The 14,797-nt window shown below is 41.2% G+C and overlaps 1 protein-coding gene across 9 annotated transcripts in view; it reads left to right on the top strand.

The window, feature by feature from the left end:
• The first annotated feature begins 3,103 nt into the window (after window positions 1-3,103).
• Window positions 3,104-14,797, top strand: part of LOC110504038 (CMP-N-acetylneuraminate-beta-galactosamide-alpha-2,3-sialyltransferase 4) — a 72,603-nt gene continuing 60,909 nt past the window's right edge. For 2 of the 9 annotated variants that reach the window (XR_016491391.1, XR_016491393.1), the window contains exon 1: window positions 3,136-3,434. The gene's annotated coding sequence lies outside the window, so the exon portion shown is untranslated. Of the gene's footprint in view, window positions 3,435-9,368; window positions 9,510-14,797 lie in introns of those variants that run through there. The other 7 variants (XR_016491392.1, XM_021582838.3, XM_090218741.1 and 4 more) reach the window with 7 other exon arrangements.

The following is a 14,797-nucleotide window of genomic DNA, read 5'->3' as shown; positions in this document are numbered from 1 at the left end:
CAGACTGAAATGTCACAATACCAACTACACAACACATCAGCAGACACAACACATAACATGAAGCATCATACTTGATCAATTTGTATTATAGCATTACATATTCATTTCTATTCCCAAGTACCATCATAATTTTCCTTGGCCAGAGAAAATTATTTGCCAGGGTTTTCGTTGACTTCCCTGCAGTGTTGTAATTAGGGTTCTGAGGTAGATTCATTTAGAATTTAAGTGGGTTTAGCTAAGCTTATCTTGGAGGTGGATATTTCAAATTACTTTTGAATAAGACAAAGGAGAAAAAGGAGATGATTGTGGACTACAGGAAAAAAAGGACCAAGCACGCCCCCATTCTCATCAACGAGGCTGCAGTGGAGCAGGTTGAGAGCTTCAAGTTCCTTGGTGTCCACATCACCAACAAACTAACATGGTCCAAGCTCACCAAGGCAGTCGTGAAGAGGGCGGACAAAACCTATTCCCCCTCAGGAGACTGAAAAGATTTGGCATGGGTCCTCAGATCCTCAAAAGGTTCTACAGCTGCACCATCACTGCCTGGTATGGAAACTGCTTGGACTCTGACCGCAAGGCACTACAGAGGGTAGTGCGAACGGCCCAGTACATCACTGGGGCCAAGCTCCCTGCCATCCAGGACCTCTATACCAGGTGGTGTCAGGGGAAGGCCCTAAGAATTGTCAAAGACTCCAGCCACCCTAGTCATTGACTGTTCTCTCTGCTACCGCACCACAAGCGATACCGGAGCGCCAAGTCTAAGTCTAAGAGGCCTCCAAAAATCGTCTTCCCCCAAGCCATAAAACTCCTGAACACCTAATCAAATGGCTACCCAGACTATTTGCATTGCCCCACCTCCCTCCCCCCCTTTCCTCTTTTACACCGCTGTTACTCTCTGTTGTCATCTATGCATAGTCACTTTAATAACTCTACCCACATGTACATATTACCTCAACTAACCAGTGCCCCCCGCACATTGACTCTGTACCGGTAACCCCCTGTATATAAGCTCACTATTGTTATTTTACTGCTGCTCTTTAAGTACTTGTTACTTTTATGTCTTATTCTTCTCCTTCATTTTTTGTTTTTCATTTTTTAAACTGCATTGTTGGTTAGGGGCTCATAAGTAAGCATTTCACTGTAAGGTCTATTCAGCGAATAGGCTGTTAGGAAGGATGAAAAAATGGTAGTGTTCTGGTAATAACCACATTGACAAACAGGACGGTTTTCATCTTTGAGGAAAGATTATATGATCTTCATAAAATATGTATTATCTATTTATTACTTCCATTGAACCTGTGATACTGTATGTGTGAAATGCAGGGGGAACACATCTTGTTAAACCATTAATCAATGTGGACAGGATACAAAGTTATACAAACATGTTTCCCCTACAAAATGTATTTTAATTATGTGATCTCTGCTATGGATTAAAGCAGATTAACAGGCATTTGAAATTAAGCTCTCTGTAAAAGGCCCTCCTCCAAAGGTCCCTTTTGTGGTTTTTTTGGGGCCAAGACAACTTTGTGTCACGAATGAAAATCGAGATTAATCTCTGAAAGGCACAGCTGCTCTAAGAAGCTTTTGTTGCTTCATAACATTTCCAGGATCAAGTATTGCCAATGAGAGGGAGATATGAATATCCACCTTCTACAGAAGCCACCATTTCCCTGCTAATTTAATCTTATCTATATGATAAGGTCTAAGTCAATACTAGGGAAATGTGCAATAGCAATAACTTTGTAAACCATAGTGAGGGGTTGCACACAGTAGATATGACCTAATTACTATTATCTTAGTCAGGAATGCTTATAGGCTGTAGTATGAACATTTGTTTGATTTAAAATGGAAAATAATATTCTGAGATGCAATACAATGAGATTACATTTGGATGGTTTGGGATATGCGTTTCTTCCAAGAGAGGTGTTTGGTTTGATTTAGGGTGCAGCAGTAAAACCTGATCAAGGATGGGAGAAGAGTTGGACATGAAAAAGTGCAGGAAAACCCCTCAAATACGATGCAAAATGTGTGTCGACAACTTAAAGCACGCCACACCAAGCAGAGAAACCACAGCAGTTAGGGCCAGACGATTGCTAGCTGGTTTGTTCGGGACCACCAACAGCATAGAAAAGCACTCAGAGCTGTGGTTTAAATGGTGGTCATACGGGGTGGAGCAGCAACTTTTCAAACTGCAATGACTGTGCTGGACTCAGGCTCTCTCCCTCCACACAGCCAAAGCAAACAGTTGAACTCTGATGGAGGAGACTTTAGTTGTGTGGGTGGTGGATGAGTTATAGGATGATCCACTACTTTCTGATACTTTGAAACCTGGGGCATGGGGCTGTTTGTATCAAGCATCTCAGACTAGGAGTGCTGTTCTAGGATTAGGTCGCCCCTGTCCATTCAATCTTGTTCATTGTGGTCTAAAAGGCTAAACTGTTCCTAAATCAGCACTCTTACTCTGAGACACATTATACTTTCAGCCCCAGGAATCTGGTCTACCCAAGTAAAGAACTGTCCAGAATGACATTCTTCCCTTTTCAAGGGATGATTCACAGCCAAGCACCCAAAGACACATACAGATGAGACTGCAAGATGTAGATTACTGGCACTTCAAATGGACTTCTCCCACGCAGTTACAACCAAACAGAGACCGGAAGTCCTGTCTGTTTTTTACTGTGCCCTGGAACTACCCGTGGCAAAGAATAAGAAAACATTTTCTCACCATTTTATTATTGGCTTTCAACGTTTATAGTCTGTCAGCAATACAAAGTTCAATGTCCAGTCAAAACAAATCTTATTCTGTCAACTGTGGGTTTTACCAGTAATAGTATTGGCAACAGCGATTTTCTCTTCACACTAAAATATATATATTTTTGTTGAATAAATATGAATAAATAGGCTATTATAAAATATGATGACTTGAGAATGTGTGAAACTGTTTGTAGTTCACAGAAAAAGCACATTTAGTTTTACTTAACTTCAGAACTTATTTAAATACAAATAGCATGCATATCAGCATTCAATCAATCAATTGATGGATTATTTTCTGATGGTCAATAGCTCAAGAACTGCATAGGCTGCGCATGCGTCCAAAATACATATTTTGAAAAAGGGTACGCGTTGTACTGATTTACGTTCCAATGGACCGTGCAATCTGCCTGCGGAGATGGCAGCCAGGTAGCTTATTGCCAACCAATTATTATTTTGCTATGGAAAATGTATTTACTTCTCAAATGTGGTATGTGGCCATATGTTTTCAAGTCGTGTAGGACTAATCAATGAAAGGGATACCACGGCGCCTCCCACTCAGTGCATAACAACGCCTATTTCTTGCATCTCAAAGACAGCGTTTAACGTTACTAACGTTAGTTTACTTGCCTATGATATTCTGTTTGTGCTTCGGATTGCCAAATGTGTTAACTACATTGCTGGTAAGTGAATTTACATTAGCTTTTTCAAGCTTTTTTTTTCTCGCAACCACAGCTGCCAAATACTGGGCTAGCTGCTAATTTTAATCATTCAGAAAATAGCGGTTCCATGCCCAGCAATCGTATAGAGGCAACTAAAATACATCTGTTTATTTTAAAATGTATAATTTCTTTAAAAGTTCTCATTGTATACTTTTATGAAAACATTCAATTACTTTGACATCTGTTTGCGAATGGATTTGTTTAGCATAGGATTGATACTTTGTAGCTAATAATACATTTGCCAATTTGATGCTGTTGGTTGGTTGGCAAGTTACATCACATCAATTGAGGCAGAAACAGGCACGCACAACTTGGTAATCTTTTAAAATAAATTATGAAAAAAAATATTTTGTTGGAAATACTTTCCAAAAATTAAAAGTGAAAAACAAGTGCAACAAGGCTGTTTGATGGGTTCACAATTGTTCTAGGAAAGTTTGCAGAATGGTTGTAGAACTATGGTTGTGGAACATTGAAAATGCGGTCAGATGAGGTGGAAGATGTTATCCTTTCAACTTCAACTTCCTATAATCTCCCTAAACAGTGAGTTAAATGTAACAGATTAACTGGAATGACATTCACTCTCACAGGATGGGTGGCCAAAAATAACAAACTAAAAGTCACACAAGCCACGAATATGACCGCATTGAGGCATACAGTATGTCACTGTGCTTCTGTGGCTATATGCACCATACCACTGCCTATTTCATTTGTTCATTTAGCAAACAAGACAGCTCATAATCCACTGTCTTTATCACAGTCAACACACCTATATTTTAGCTTTAATTAGCATTTTCTCTCAGCCACATGGCAAAATGTGTAGAATTGCAGGAAGTTAGTTGGGTTCACAATCAAAAAATATATGTATTTTTTGGGGGGGCCTACCCAAATTTATACAAGCCCACCCACCAATTAATTTTTGGCCACACCACTGATCCATGCCCACTTCATTCACCATACTACTAATCTGGTGTAGGATGGCTGGTAGACTGGTAAAGATGTGGTGTTATCAAAGAACGGAATACAATACCGTACCGATGCCAATTGTCTCAATAGACTGGCAATCACGATGGTTTCTTGGCAACAGTGGAAACATTGATTAATGTGTTATCTCATAGGCATAGGCCTTTCTCATTATCTATAGTTTCCTCAATCTACAGCCATGATAAGATAGTCAAGTTTTGAACTATTTATAGGTATCAATAACATTTTAGAACCAACAAACTAGGGATGCACGATATATCGGTGAACATATCGGAATCGGTCAATATTAGCTAAAAATGCCAACATCGGTATCGGCCCGATGTCTAGTTTAACGCCGATGTTAAAACTTCTTAGGGATCAAATCCCGTTAACGGGATCGATTTGATAACATCCGGGGAAATGGCAGAGCGCCAAATTCAAATTAAATCATTAGAAATATTTAACTTTCATACAATCACAAGTGCAATACACAATTTAAAGCTTTACTTCTTGTTGATCCAGCCACCGTGTCAGATTTCAAAAAGGCTTTACTGTGAAAGCAAATCATGCTATTATCTGAGGACAGAACCCCATCATACTAACACAGACAATCATATTTCATCCCGCCAGGCGCGACACAAAACGTAGAAATAACAATATAATTCATGCCTTACCTTTGAAGAGCTTCTTCTGTTGGCACTCCAAAATGTCCCATAAACATCACAAATGGTTCTTTTGTTCGATAAATTCCATCGTTATATCTCAAATGTCCATTTATTTGGTGCGCTTGATTCAGAAAAACACCAGTTCCAACTCGCCTGACATGACTACACATTATCTAATAAATTACCTGTAATCTTGGTCCAAACATTTCAAACAACTTTCCTAATCCAACTTTACGTATTTTTTTAACGTAAGCAATCGATACAATTTTAGACGGGATTTTAGACGGGATAAACTGCGTTCAATAGCGGATAAAAACAAAGTGGAGTTAGCTTTCAGGTCGCGCACCCTAACCACAACAGAACACATGACTATCCACCCAGATAGGAAATGGCTACTTCTTCATTACACAAAGGAAAAACATCAACCAATTTCTAAAGACTATTGACATCCAGTGGAAGCGATAGGAACTGCAAGCAAGTGCCTTAGAAATCTAGATCCACATAGAAAACCTATTGAAAACACTGTCACCTCAAACAAAATCATTTCCTGAATGGTTTGTCCTCGGAGTTTCGTCTGCCAAATAAGTTCTGTTATACTCACAGACATTATTCAAACAGTGTTAGAAACTTCAGAGTGTTTTCTATCCAGATATACTAATAATATGCATATCCTAGCTTCTGGACCTGAGTAGCAGGCAGTTTACTTTGGGCACGCTTTTCATCCGGACGTGAAAATACAGCCCCCTAGAGGCTACCGTGCATCCATTTATAACGCATGGAAATTATGTAATGACGCCACGTAAAATGTTGTGCTACACGTGCAACGCAGCATTCCTAACCTAGCCCACAATGTCTGCTGTGTGGATTGAGCAGTCAACAAGTGGAGTAGTCATTTGAAAAAGTAAGAACATTTCAGCGAAACAACTCAAAGGCGAAATCCATTAAAGCCAAAATAATGGAATTCATTGCCCTTGATAATCAACCATTCTCTGTCGTGGGTGATGTTGGCTTTCGCCAACAGGTCGTACACACTACCAAGTGCGCTATATTTCAGATTTTTCTGTTTCTGACCAGCAACCATCGTTGTGACATATGAAATACAAGTGATAGTGTAATCAATGTGTAAAAACTACGCAAAAAATGTATGAACACATTAAATTGTTATGTAACGTGCAGTCATATTCAGGTCCTGATTGGTCAATCAAACTTTATTTGTCACATGTGCCGAATACAACAAGTGTAGACTTTACCGTGAAATGCCCTTACAAGCCCTTAACCAACAGTGCAGTTCAAGAAGAAGAAAATATTTACCAAGTAGGCTAAAATAAAACGTAACACAATAACAATAACGAGGCTATTTACAGGGGGCACCGGTTCCTGAGTCAGTGTGCAGGGGTAAAGGCTAGTTGAGGTAATCCGTACATGTAGATGGGCGCAAAGTGACTATGCATAGGTAACAAACAAACAGCGAGTAGCAGCAGTGTACAAGAGGGGGGGGTGTCAATGTAAATTGTTCGGTGGTGATTTTTATGAATTGTTCAGCAGTCTAATGGCTTGGGGTAGAAGCCGTTGAGGAGCCTTTTGGTCCTAGACTTGGCGCTCCGGTACCGCTTGCAGTGCGGTAGCAGAGAAAACATTCTATAACTTGGGTGACTGGAGTCTCTGACAATTTTATGGGCTTTCCTCTGACACCGCCTATTATATAGGTCCTGAATGGCAGGAATTTTGGCCCCAGTGATGTACTGGGCCGTTCGCACTACCCTCTGTAGCGCCTTATGGTCAGATGCCGAGCAATCAAACCAAACACCTCTCTTGGAAGAAACGCATATCCCAAACCATCCAAATGTAATCTCATTGTATTGCATCTCAGAATATTATTAAATCAAACAAATTTTCATACTACAGCCTATAAGCATTCCTGACTAAGATAATAGTAATTAGGTCATATCTACTGTGTGCAACCCCTCACTGTGGTTTACAAAGTTATTGCTATTGCACATTTCCCTAGTATTGACTTAGACCTTATCATATAGATAAGATTAAATTAGCAGGGAAATGGTGGCTTCTGTAGAAGGTGGATATTCATATCTCCCTCTCATTGGCAATACTTGATCCTGGAAATGTTATGAAGCAACAAAAGCTTCTTAGAGCAGCTGTGCCTTTCAGAGATTAATCTCGATTTTCATTCGTGACACAAAGTTGTCTTGGCCCCAAAAAAACCACAAAAGGGACCTTTGGAGGAGGGCCTTTTACAGAGAGCTTAATTTCAAATGCCTGTTAATCTGCTTTAATCCATAGCAGAGATCACATAATTAAAATACATTTTGTAGGGGAAACATGTTTGTATAACTTTGTATCCTGTCCACATTGATTAATGGTTTAACAAGATGTGTTCCCCCTGCATTTCACACATACAGTATCACAGGTTCAATGGAAGTAATAAATAGATAATACATATTTTATGAAGATCATATAATCTTTCCTCACAGATGAAAACCGTCCTGTTTGTCAATGTGGTTATTACCAGAACACTACCATTTTTTCATCCTTCCTAACAGCCTATTCGCTGAATAGACCTTACAGTGAAATGCTTACTTATGAGCCCCTAACCAACAATGCAGTTTAAAAAATGAAAAACAAAAAAATGAAGGATAAGAATAAGACATAAAAGTAACAAGTACTTAAAGAGCAGCAGTAAAATAACAATAGTGAGACTATATACAGGGGGTTACCGGTACAGAGTCAATGTGGGGGGCACTGGTTAGTTGAGGTAATATGTACATGTGGGTAGAGTTATTAAAGTGACTATGCATAGATGACAACAGAGAGTAACAGCGGTGTAAAATAGAAAAGAGGGGGAGGGAGGTGGGGCAATGCAAATAGTCTGGGTAGCCATTTGATTAGTTGTTCAGGAGTCTTATGGCTTGGGGGAAGACGATTTTTGGAAGCCTCTTAGACTTAGACTTGGCGCTCCGGTATCGCTTGTGGTGCGGTAGCAGAGAGAACAGTCAATGACTAGGGTGGCTGGAGTCTTTGACAATTCTTAGGGCCTTCCTCTGACACCACCTGGTATAGAGGTCCTGGATGGCAGGGAGCTTGGCCCCAGTGATGTACTGGGCCGTTCGCACTACCCTCTGTAGTGCCTTGCGGTCAGAGTCCGAGCAGTTTCCATACCAGGCAGCGATGCAACCGGTCAGGATGCTATCGATGGTCTAGCTGTAGACCCTTTTGAGAATCTAGGGGCCCATGCCAAAACTTTTCAGTCTCCTGAGGGGGAAAAGGTGTTGTTGTGCCTTCTTCATGACTGTCTTGGTGTGTTTGGACCATTACAGTTCGTTGGTGATGTGGACACCAAGGAACTTGAAGCTCTCAACCTGCTCCACTGCAGCCCCATCGATGAGAATGGGGGCCTGTTTGGCCCGCCTTTTCCTGTAGTCCATAATCAGCTCCTTTGTCTTGCTCACATTGAGGGAGAGGTTGTTGTCCTGGCACCACACTGCCAGTTCTCTGACCTCCACCCTATAGGCTGTCTCATTGTTGTCGGTGATCAGGCCTACCACTGTTGTGTCATCAGCAAACTTAAAGATGGTGTTGGAGTCGTGTTTGGCCACGCAGTCGTGGGTGAACAGGGAATACAGGAGGGACTAAGTACACACCCATGAGGGGCCCCAGTGTTAACCTCTCTTGGGTAGGGGCAGTATTTTCGTGTCCGGATGAAAAGCGTGCCCAAAGTAAACTGCCTGTTACTCAGGCCCAGAAACTAGGATATGCGTATAATTGGTAGATTTGGATAGAATACACTCTACCGTTTTAAAAACTGTTAGAATATTGTCTTTGAGTATTACAGAACTGATATGGCAGACGAAACCCCAGAGGACAAACCCCCCCCCCCAAAAAAAGATTCTGCCTACCACTGTTTCCAATGGCTTTCATGTTTATTATGTGGTGAAGTCCTCCCAGATTGGTGACATCTAGTGGAAGCCCTAGGAACTGCAGTCTTTAGAAAGAATTTCAGGCTCGTTTTTGGAAAAATGAGTTAGAAGTTGTAGTTTTTCTAAGTGGATCCCATTTTGGCTATAGTGTTTCCATGCGCGTGGATGAAAGCACGTGTTTTTTTATCTCTGGTAATGAACATTCTATTCTCCGTCTTAAATTGTATCATTTATTTACGTATTAGTGTACCTGAGGTTTGATTATAAACGCTGTTTGACTTGTTTGGATACGTTTTTTGGTAATGTTTGGGATTAATTTTGTATGCATTTTGATGGAGGGAAACCGGTGGATTATTGAATGAAGCGCGCAAGCTGAACTTGGAGTTTTATGGATATAAAGAAGGACTTTATCGAACAAAAGGGCCATCTGTGATGTAACTGGGACCCTTTGGAGTGCCAACAGAAGAAGTTCTTCAAAGGTAAGGCATTTATTATATCGCTATTTCTGACTTTTGTGTCGCACCTGCCTGGTTGAAATATGTTTTTCATGGTTTTGTATGCGGGGCGCTGTCCTCAGATAATCGCATGGTATGCTTTCACTGTAAAGCCTTTTTGAAATCTGACACAGTGACTGGATTAACAAGAAGTTAAGCTTTATTTTGATGCATAATACTTGTATTTTCATGAATGTTAAATATTTATATTTCTGTAATTTGAATTTCGCGCTCTGCAATTTCACCGGATGTTGGCCAGGTGGGATGCTACCGTCCCACCTGCCCATAAGAAGTTAAGGATGAGCGTGGCAGATGTGTTGTTGCCTACTCTTACCACCTGCGGGAAGCCCGTCAGGAAGACCAGGATCCATTTGCAGAGGGAGGTGTTTAGTCCCAGAGTCCTTAGCTTTGTGATGAGCTTTGTGGGCATTATGGTGTTGAACGCTGAGCTGTAGTTGATGAACAGCATTCTCACATAGGTGTTCCTTTTGTCCAGGTGAGAAAGGGCGGTGTGGAGTGCGATTGAGATTGCGTCATCTGTGGATCTGTTGGGGCGGTATTTTAATTGGAGTGGGTCTAGGGTGTCCGGGAGGATGCTGTTGATGTGAGTAATGACCAGCCTTTCAAAGCACTTCATGGCTACTGATGTACGTGCCACAGGGCGGTAATAGTTTAGGCAGGTTGCCTTTGCTTCCTTGGGCACAAGGACTATGGTGGTTTGCTTGTAACAATACAGACTCAGTCAAGGAGAGGTTGAAAATGTCAGTGAAGACACTTGACAGTTGGTCCGCTCATGCTTTGAGTACACGTCCTGGTAGTCCGTCTGGCCCAGCGGCTTTATGAATGTTGACCTGTTTAAAGGTTTTGTTAATATCGGCTACAGAGAGCGTCTTCACACAGTCATCCAGAACAGCATGCTTTAGTGTTGCTTGCCTCCGAGCGAGCATAAAAGGCATTTAGCTTTTCTGGTAGGCTCGCGTCTGGGTATCCCTTTGTAGTCCGTAATAGTTTTCAAGCCCTGCCACATCCGACAAGCGTCAGAGCCGGGGGAGTAGGATTCAATCTTAATCCTGTATTGATACTTTACTTGTTTGATGGTTCGTCTGAGGGCATAGCGGGATTTCTTATAAGCGGCCAGATTAGTCTCCCGTTCCTTGAAGCGGCAGCTCTAGCCTTTAGCTCGATGCGGCTGTTGCCTTTAATCCATGGCCTCTGGTTGGGATATGTACGTACAGTCGCTGTGGGGATAAAGTGTAACATCCGCCTCATGTGACCACTTCCGTATTGAGCGAGTCACTGGTACTCCCTGCTTTAGTTTTTGTCTTGTAAGCAGGAATCAGGGGGATAGAATTGTGGTCAGATTTGCCAAATGGAGGGTGGGGGAGAGCTTTGTATGCAACTCTGTGTGTGGAGTAAAGGTGGTCTAGGATCCCCCCCTGGTTGCACATGTGACAGGCTGGTAAAAATGTGGTAAAATTGATTTAAGTTTGCCTGCATTAAAAACCCCAGACACTAGGAGCGTCGCTTCTGGGTGAGCATTTTCTTATTTGCTTATGGCCTTATAGAGTTGGATGAGACTGGTCTTAGTGCCAGCTTCGTTTTGTGGCGGTAAATAGACGGCTACGAATAATACGAATGAGACAAGCTTATTTGAAACTACAAATAGTGTTTTTTGACACGCAAAGACCCAAACGGTGTTCCATAGAAATCCTGGTTAGGTTTGAAACGGCTGAACAAATGAACAGTGAAACAGCACAGCAAGTAAGTGAAATAAATAGGTTTTGATTATGTTTTACTGGTTATGGGGACATATGTAAATGCTAACAAAATAACTTTTTGTTGTGCGTGTGTGTAGCCTTTGTTTAACTAGGAAGTCAGTTAAGAACAAATTCTTATCTACAATTACGGCCCAGACGACGATGGGCCAATTGTGCGCCGCCCTATTTGACTCCCAATCATGGCCGGATGTAATAGAGCTTCGATTTGAACCAGGGACTCTAGTGACGCCTCTTGCACTGAGATGCAGTGACTTAGACCGCTGCGTCCGTGTGTATGTTAACTATTTAAGTTATCGTATAATTTTTTGGGGGCGAGGAAAATATTGGATTTCGGTGTCCGCCAAAAATATCATATCGTTGCATCACTACAACAAACAGATGTGGGAAATGATTAACCCATGTGGTTTGTCACAACATCGGTGCATCATGTTTGTGCAGACTATATTTACTTTACAAATGGAAGGTTTGTTATAATATTGTAATAACACATGAAAAGTAAGCACTGTACTGTTCATCACCAGTGTCAGTGTCACGACTTCCGCCGAAGTCGGCCCCTCTCCTTGTTCGGGTGGTGTTCGGTGGTCGACGTCACCGGCTTTCTAGTCACCACCGATCCATGTTTCATTTTTGTTTTGTCTGTATTACACACACTTGGTTTCAACTCCCATATCATGTTCCTTATTTAACCCTCTGGCATACATTTCTGTTCTGTCCGTGATTGTTGGTGTCTTTAGTGGTTGTTGATTGTGCTAGTGTGTATGTATTTTTCTATTTGGTATATTGCTTGACCTTTTTTGAGTAAACTCAGTTGTGTTGCTCAAAACCTGTGTCCTGCGCCTGACTCCGTAACATCTCTGCACCCAATCACTGACAGTCAGACTAGACTGATACTTATCCTAGGGATGCAGGCTTGCTCTGTACAGTAGACTACATGGGTTTGTCTTTTTAAATGTGATGCGAAGTTTAAACAGTGACAAAATGCCACACCACCGAGCCCAGGGAACTGGACAGTAAATATGCAATCCTGCTGAAACTTTATCTTCTGAGTCAGAGAGTCATCTGTTGTTAGCCTAACTCAGGAACATGATGGCATCACTCTCCAAGCGTCCTCCATTATGTTAGGCCTAATGTTTAAAGGAAAGGCTGTTCTTGGTGTTCCTGCATTCCCTCATTCTTCACTCTTCTCTATGAGGCCCTCTGGTTGTGTTCGTGACCCATCGTTTGTTGTCATCTGAATGTAGCATACAGGGTGCTCATGTGGCACGCGGTGATTAGGCTAAGTCTGGTGTCTCTTGCCAAGTAGTGTTCCTTCTTGTTCCTTATAAGAGCTGTTCAGTTAGTGTTTTTCAGATACTAAGCACCCTGTTCAGACCTTACCTAACCTAATGCATACTTGAACGTTTTTTTTTCACCTCGTAAAAGCTCAGTCAAAACATTATTGTTATGCTATTTTCTAAAGTTGTCTGGCATGGCTGCATATGTTACATTGTTTTGTTTTATGGATTGAGTTGTGTGAGCTGAATACATGCACACATGGCTTTGTTTTATTCAGGATTGAGAGAAATCAGATGGCCAGTAATTTTTGGATTAGATGGTAATGTTCCTTCAGTATATTTTCATATTGGCTGAAGGATCAAGGTCTGTAGGCTTCTTGCTAGTATTAGCAAGATACTACAATAAGGAGGCCTAATGGTAATGCTTAGACTATTAGCAAGCAGAAAAATGACAATCACACAATTTCAACTAAGGTGTTATAACGGTTTATTAAAGATTATTATTATTATTGATAAACAATATATCAACTAATAATAAACAGTCCAACTACTTATAAACCATTTGTAAATCATTCATAAAGTAGGCTATACCTTAATGTAAAGCGTTGTAACCAGCTTCTATTCCCAAGCCATAAGACTGCTAAATAGCTAACAAAAAACTATTGCAGTTGACCTTGGTATTTTATATTTATTTTTGCACTTTCCCTATGCACACTCACAGGCCCTACCCCCTACTCACACAAGGGCTGGGCGATATGGCCAAAATATCATATCCCGATATAGATGATTTCACATCCCGATAATGATGCATATCACGATATTGCACAATTTCTGTAAATTCAATGAATAAAATGACCACATGTAAAGGCCTATTTCTAATAACATTTTTAATTATACTCAAATTAAAAGGTACTTACTCGTATTTGATCATTTATTTTATGTATAAAATATAAAATATGAATGTATAACATCTTAAAAGGTAAATAGAAAACACTTCAGCTATAGTTGCAATCAAAATATATATAAGCCTAAAAAAAAATATATATATATATATATGAGTGCTTGCCTGTTTTGCATGTTATTTTGCCGTTAATATGTGTCACATATCAATTTACATTTGGTACCTTGGGTCGAGTGTTAGCACCAACTCATGAAACCCAAGTTTCTCGACTGTGTAAATTAGGGCCTTGTCTTTGCAGATGTAAGTTGTAACGGCAGCTGTTATTTCCTTTATGTATTTATATCTTCCTGATTCTTTGCCATATGCTGTGCCTCGGGCAAAAGCCTCTTGCAACGTCTGAGTCAGGTTTGTTATGAGCACTCAACTGTACTTTCTTGAGTCTCATCCGTAGACTCTCTCCTTACTGTTTCACATGATTCTTGTGTAGGTGGTAAAGGAGGTTAGTGGTGTTTGAGCCTGTTGTCGGGACCGGCCTGTTTCACATGATTCTTGTGTAGGTGGTAAAATAGGTTAGTGGTGTTTGAGCCTGTTGTCTGGACCGGCCTGTTTCACATGATTCTTGTGTAGGTGGTAAAAGAGGTTAGTGGTGTTTGAGCCTGTTGTCGGGACCGGCCTGTTTCACATGATTCTTGTGTAGGTGGTAAAAGAGGTTAGTGGTGTTTGAGCCTGTTGTCGGGACCGGCCTGTTTCACATGATTCTTGTGTAGGTGGTAAAAGAGGTTAGTGGTGTTTGAGCCTGTTGTCTGGACCGGCCTGTTTCACATGATTCTTGTGTAAGTGGTAAAAGAGGTTAGTGGTGTTTGAGCCTGTTGTCTGGACCGGCCTGTTTCACACGATTCTTGTGTAGGTGGTAAAAGAGGTTAGTGGTGTTTGAGCCTGTTGTCGGGACCGGCCTGTTTCACATGATTCTTGTGTAGCTGTTAAAAGAGGTTAGTGGTGTTTGAGCCTGTTGTCGGGACCGGCCTGTTTCACATGATTCTTGTGTAGGTGGTAAAAGAGGTTAGTGGTGTTTGAGCCTGTTGTCTGGACCGGCCTGTTTCACATGATTCTTGTGTAAGTGGTAAAAGAGGTTAGTGGTGTTTGAGCCTGTTGTCTGGACCGGCCTGTTTCACATGATTCTTGTGTAGGTGGTAAAAGAGGTTAGTGGTGTTTGAGCCTGTTGTCGGGACCGGCCTGTTTCACATGATTCTTGTGTAGCTGTTAAAAGAGGTTAGTGGTGTTTGAGCCTGTTGTCGGGACCGGCCTGTTTCACATGATTCT

This window comes from Oncorhynchus mykiss, chromosome 24, assembly GCF_057628025.1.
Source record: "Oncorhynchus mykiss isolate SJ-2025 chromosome 24, ASM5762802v1, whole genome shotgun sequence".
Taxonomy (NCBI): Eukaryota; Metazoa; Chordata; class Actinopteri; order Salmoniformes; family Salmonidae; genus Oncorhynchus; species Oncorhynchus mykiss.
This window is presented reverse-complemented; position numbering and strand designations above follow the sequence as displayed.